Consider the following 6,791-nt stretch of genomic DNA (forward strand, 5'->3'; position numbering starts at 1 on the left):
CGATTCCTCAGCACCACATAAGCAAAAAAGAAAAAAGCCGGAAGTGGCACTGTGGCTCAAGTGGTAGAGTGCTAGCCTTGAGCTGAAGAGCTGAGGGGCAGCACCCAGGCCCAGAGTTTAGGCCCCATGACCGGACCCAAAAAAAAAAAAAAGAAAGGCGCTTCCCTTTGCCATAAAACACACTTTGCAGTATAAATGTCAATTAAAAACCTTCATCATTATGATATCCTGTTACTATCTAATCAGGAGACCAAACTTGTATATTTTTTCAATGATGCTAGGCATAGAATATGGTGTCTCATAAACATGGTTTCTTCATAAATGCTTACTGAATTGAATCAGGCTCATATTCCATGTCACATACACTATAATATTTTGGTCAGTCAACAGGTATTTAGGAGGGGTGTGTGTGAATTTTTATAGACCTTGTAATTATGGCAATGTTAACATTGGCTGGGGTGTAGATCACAGGTAAGCCCTTACTCAGCATGTGCAATGCCCTGGGTTCAATCCCCAGCACAGAAAAACAAACAAAAACCACCAAAAGTTAATATACTAAAATGGTAATATTAACAGTAATGTAACTGATGATTTCCCCCCACCAAACTATATACTGCAATTACATATTTTTCAAATGGAAATAACAAGTCACCAAACTTACTAGGTAATATCAATGTCATGTTATAGACATAGAGTTAATAGAAAATATACACTGACAGTTTTATTATTTTCTAAGACTTATAGCCAATGCAGTTTTAGAAATAACAAGTATGACAAATGAGATACCATACTCAAGGCAAAAAGATAATATTCAATTGAAAAAGGTAATATTCAACTGAAAAAATTTTATTCGGCATTATGATAGGCACAGTAAATCTTCAACCGAAAATCAAAATGACAATGAATGTTATCTATTTTAAAATATACAAAGATTCTTCATGAATCTTGACAGTCTAGGCTGCCAACAGGGAAAATAAAGACATTCAGTAAATTATTTCTTGGAAACCTCCTTTGTACAGTAGCTGGAAATACAATGTAAGTGAAATCAAGGTGGTCCAGGCATGTATGGGACACAATGAAGGAGCAGGAACTAAACAGATAATCACATAAACATGCACCTCCAAACTGGTGATGGTGCCACGAAGGACATAGGTTGGGACATGAACTTATCTGAGAGTACAGTAAAGGCCAAGAATTCAGACAGCTAAATTCAGAGGAGTTGAGGTCTGTTAGGTATGATGTATGAAAGTATACTGACAGCTTGTAAAGTAGAATTTTGAAGGTAGAAAACAAATTAGTGGGGAAATACTGACTCTTGCAATAAATGATACAGAGACAACATGTCACTGATCAAGTATCTGAAGGGGGAAAGTGTTAGATAGCTATCTCACAACAAAATACACAAAATATTTAAATGAACAAAAACCCCAAAAGAATTCAAAAGAAACATATAAATATGTACTTAATATTGGATGGAAAAATCTATATATGATATACATGCAATTAATAAAAGGAATCAAGCTAGAGAAGTGGCCCAAGTGGTAAAGCACCTGCTACTAAGCACAAGGCTCCAAGTTCAAGCCCCAGTCCTACCTTAAAAAGAAAAAAGGAATCAACATAGATGAGAGGCAAAGAAGACTCAAATGTGGGAACAACACAGAAATGTCATCTCTCTCCTACAGCAGTGAATTTCAACAAAAGTGCAGTACCATTAACAATTTTCAGTCAGTGCCTTGATTCTTTCCAACTCCCCTAAAGGGCTTTTTATAAAAACAAAACAAAATTACCACATAAAAACACACACAAAAAAACCTAGAACAAATTTCTTCACTTTCACCTACTAGGAAGTCTTCTTTATGGCTGTAATTCATAGGAATAAATGTCACAAGACATTCTTCAATTTTCAAAGAGCACATAATTTCTGCACTTGAGAGACAGTAAACCTGCCTTATTCATTGACTATTACATGCAGTTCTGATGAAGTATGGTTAAAAAAAGGTTAAAAATCAAAAGAAATTTCAAAACAAGTTTTTAATTCCCATATGTGCATTATGCAGCTCCATTGATAAAATGAAACTTTCAGTCTTGTGTTATCAGTCATGCTTAAATTGTTGTGTGATCTATTGTTTCTGCCCTTTATTTTGTGAAAATATGCCTCCCCAAATGCAAATGATACCCTCAAAGCAAGGTAACAGTGAGTATGTTTAAGTGATAAATGTGAAAACCTGAGATCTGCTAAGCTGTGAAGCATTATGGGAAAAATGAATAACACATTTGTAATACAGAGCCGAATTCTCCATCCTGAACATGTATGGGTTTTCCTCAAGGGTGGTCTGCTTGGAACCATTTGCAGGTAGATACCAAGGCTCTACTGTATTCTAAAATGCACTAAAGGGTTTATAAACTCCTTTTCCCAGATTTGAAATATGTTAACAAGATCCTCCCTGTTTTTTTTACCATTACCTAAGGGACAATATTCTCAACTTTCAATTCTTCCTCCTTATCCTGTTCCACTATCTCCACAAGCTCTACATTTTTTTCTCTAGGCCCAGTAAGGACCCTTAAGTTAAGTGTTAGAGATCTGTTTTTTATTCTTATTTATTTATTGTTTTTGCAATGCTGAGGATCAAACCCAGGGCTTAGCTTTGTAGATGCTAGGCAAGTGCCGTACCTCCGAACTCCACCCCAGCCCAAATTGCATTGTAACTTCTTTTAGTGAGCATCAGATATAACTTGGCCTATTACCCTCTTAACCCAAATTGCAAATTTGAATTTTAAAGAAAAATTGAAAACAAACATTCTTACCTGTTACTGGACAAATTTATAAACTGTTTATTATTATTATTATCTGTCCCAGTCCTGGAGCTTGAACTCAGGCCTGGGCTCTGTCCCTGAGCTTTTTTGCTCAAGGCTAGTGCTCTACCACTTGAGCCACAGCTCTGCTTCTGGCTTTTTGGTGGTTAACTGTCTCACAACCTTTCCTGACTGGGCTGGCTTCAAACCATGGCTCTCAGATCTCAGCCTTCTGAGAGACTAGGATTATAGGTATGAGCTATCGGCACCTAGCTACAATGTTTTAATTTAAAGGCAGGAGGATTGGAAAAATATGATAAAAACACATTTATGCCACATGAAGTTCAGATAAGTGGATTCTGCTGTGGAACACTGATACATGTAACAACCAAAGGATTTTGCAGTTTTAAAGAATGTCTCATGGTCAATTTATAGTTCATGAGGAGTTTTTACTTGAAATTTCATGACTCAGATCAAGCTTTTCCTCCAACATCATGTCCCCCATGCAGAGCACCATGGTACTGAAACCCAAAGAGCTTGATACCCACTCTCTAAAAACATAATTCTACTTTCCTTGAAGCTGAGATGAAATCTTGAAATATGAAGGCACAGATATCTCTTCAATATGTACTCTGCTACACACACTGGTAGAGTGGACTTCCTAAGACATGAAAATTTCTATCTTTTCCTAATAATACTGAAACAAAATGGAAGATTCACTTTTGGAATCTCATTTGCAGAACAGCATAGCAGAAGAATGACTTTAAAAAAAAAACCATTTACCATGTAGATCTTATAATAAGCAGTTTCTAGTAACATTATTCAAGAAAACATCCACTTTGTACTTTCAAACTTAGATGCAATCAGCACCAACGCAGCTCTGAGACTTGCCTAACTACCTCAAATATCATATTCCCAAATATGCAAAGTACTCACAGGAACCTGAAAAAGGGCAGAAACAAAGAAGAAAGTAAAAAAGGGAGGGAAAAGGAAGGAAAAAAGGAAGAAAGGGAAGGAGAAGGAAAAGGGAGGAGAAAAGGAAAGGAAGGAAGAGGAAAATGGCATTAGAAGGAAGGGCAAGACAATCAAACAAATGTCAGATCAGGCTTGGAACATAGGCACACAGAGACTGCAGCGCACTGACAGGTGAAGTGAGAAGATGGCATATTTTCTCATGAGGAATGGCCATGATCACATAGCCTGAGGTGAACAAGAAAGCTGACCTGAGCAAGCAAGCTGAAGAGTTGAACCCAAGGTCACTTTGCTGATATTCTGCCCCTTTATCTTCTTTTCTCTCTTAGGCTTAAAAAAGAAACATTTGTTCATATTGCCCAGAAAAGAGAACCCCAGGTTCATTCTTGTCCAGCAGGCTACTGGCTGTACTAGTCTGGGCAAATCACCTAAATGGCTGAGAAATAGGTAAGATGGGACATAACCACTAGTTATGTGCATGGTAGAAGTGTTAACATGGTGACTTTTAGTATCATTAGCAGATAAAGCCCTGGGCATGGTCGGGAGTTGGGGCCTAATCCTACCTCTGCCAGTAATGAGCAGTTGAACGAGTGACTCAAACGCACGCTCTGACTCAATTTCATCATAATGGAGGTGGTGACAGCAAATGTTCTTTATAAAATTACTGTGAAGATCAAATCTAATTATGTACAAGTGTGTTTTGTACGTTGTGGTGTAACTCAAGTGACAGGGCTTTATGCAGTATTACTGTAGACACAAGAAAAACAAGGACCCAAGCCCTCTTAATCCATGTCCCTTCCTCTTAGCTACACAAGGATATCCAGGTACCTCCCCTGTCCCTGCTCTAATTCCTCCATGTAAAAACTCTGGACTTGTCCTTAGTTAAAAAGTGACACATTTACAAGCAGAAATGGTCAGATAAGTTGATGTTAAGCGAAATGAACCCCAGGGTAAGGACTCAAATGTTTTTTTCTTTCTTGCTATTGTTTCTAACATATTTACAAGATATTTCTTTGTTGCTTTGTATGTCCTTCTCCCACAGTATAACCCCTGTTTTCACTGTATTTGATGTTGGTATAATATGTGGAGGGGAAGGGAAAAACAAATTGTTTAAATAGCGATACAGGTGGACCCACTGCAACAATGAGATGTACAAGATGTTATGTCGAAAATGAACTTTACAACTTTGGCTTGGGGGGTGGAGGGAGGGGGAGAGATGGGAAGGGGAAACAAAGGAGGAGGCAACAATGCTTGATAAGAAATGCACTCATTACCTTGCCCATGTAATTGTAACCCCTCTGCACGGTATTTTCACAAAAAAAAAGTTTTCTGAGAGGTGGAGGGAATTGAAGAGGTAAATATAAAAAGCCCTGCTCCCCCGAAACAGCTCAAAATGTAAAGCTATATTGGAAGATAATTAGCGGTTTCTTACAAAACAAAACTTATGCTGACCACATAACCCAGAATCTTCATAGTGAGGTCTATTTATTCCAGACAAATGAAGATACTTGTCTACACAGGAAATTTTTGTCTACATCTTGGGTTTTACTGCTATACCTATCTGTCCAAACTAATGAAACTATATACTTAGGGCACAGAGCTTTATTGTACATAAGTTAGACCTCAATAAAACTGATCTGAAAACAACACTGGTCAAAAAGGGTAATGTCTGATTTTGATAGATTTCCTGACCTATATTGCAAGCACCCTTCCCCCATCAGTGAAGTCCCCTAGGATTCTGTAACACAAAAAAAGGGGGGAAGTTATCTTTCAAAGAAAAAGGGAACTTCCATTCAGACACAATAAAACTAGTTACTTTAACCAACCAATAAAGGCTCAGAGACAGGAACAGGTCATAACACCATATTTAAACAGCATCAAGGGCAAAGGGCAAATGCAGATCAAGTAGCTAAGGCACTGCCATAACATTGCAAACATGCCATTCCACTGGGAGCGATTCACAATATAACTCTTCCAAGGCTGGAGGTGAGAGATGGGCCTGCTGCTGTGTTAGAGCACTGATCTTCAAGCCAAGGACTGAGCTTCCATGAGGAAAAAGAACACTGGGCCTTCCATGTTGACAAATCTCCAACATACCATCAGTGGGCTGGGAAAGTGATTTAGTGGTAGAGTGCTTGCCTAACATGCATGAAGCACTGGTTTCAATTCCTCAGTACCACATACACAGAAAAAGCCAGAAGTGGCACTGTGGCTCAAGTAGTAGAGTGCTAGCCTTGAGCAAAAGAAGCTCAGGGACAGCGCCTAGGCACTGAGTTCAAGCCCCAAGACAGGCAAAACAAACAAACCAAAAAAAAAAAAACAAAACCCAAAAAACAAAAAACCAACCCAACAACATAGCATCAGAGAATCCCCGAGATGTAAGCATATGTATTAACATTTACATTTAGGGCAAATCCAAACAGCAGCTGGAAATTACTACTGTGAAGGTTCACAGATGGAAGCTTCTATAATCTTGACTTGTGGGCCCTTCATCGACCAAGTGCTTCAAGGAATCACTTAAAGTTCGAGAATGAACAAGTTACAACGAAAGTGTCACTTTCATGGACAACTCCAATAGCAACCCTAAAATTAGTTCTGGAGAGGATCTGCAGTGTCTGTGGTATAGGTAACGTCCTGTAATACTATCACCTAGGAGTAGTTAGATATGGTTTAGATAAGTCTAAGGAACACCTTTATGTCATATAGGAAGTAGTGTTTATAAACTTGCCAAAACTGGGTCAGACGATTCACAGTTCTGGGATCTATCCTCAATGAGGAATACCCAGCACAGTTGTCTTTATGGCATTAACCTCAAACATTCAAAAACACATGCAAAGAATTCTAAAAATGGGCATTTACCCAAATGTTTACAAACAAGACCACACTAAAGCTACCAGCACAACAATGTTTATTGCAGCCTTATTTACCATAGCTAAGATATGGAACCAGCTCAGATGCCCCTCAGTAGATGAATGGATCAAGAAAATGTGGTATATATACACAATGGAATTCTATGCCTCCATCAG

The 6,791-nt window shown here is 38.3% G+C and overlaps 1 protein-coding gene across 4 annotated transcripts in view; it reads right to left on the reverse strand.

The window, feature by feature from the left end:
- Positions 1 to 6,791, reverse strand: part of Slc20a2 (solute carrier family 20 (phosphate transporter), member 2) — a 124,923-nt gene that overhangs the window by 43,107 nt on the left and 75,025 nt on the right. Inside the window, exon 1 of one of the 4 annotated variants that reach the window (XM_013025763.1) lies at positions 1,813 to 1,863. The exons of the other annotated variants lie outside the window; for them this stretch is intronic. The gene's annotated coding sequence lies outside the window, so the exon portion shown is untranslated. Of the gene's footprint in view, positions 1 to 1,812; positions 1,864 to 6,791 lie in introns of those variants that run through there. 4 annotated transcript variants of the gene reach the window in all.

This window comes from Dipodomys ordii, unplaced genomic scaffold, assembly GCF_000151885.1.
Source record: "Dipodomys ordii isolate 6190 unplaced genomic scaffold, Dord_2.0 Scaffold4, whole genome shotgun sequence".
Taxonomy (NCBI): Eukaryota; Metazoa; Chordata; class Mammalia; order Rodentia; family Heteromyidae; genus Dipodomys; species Dipodomys ordii.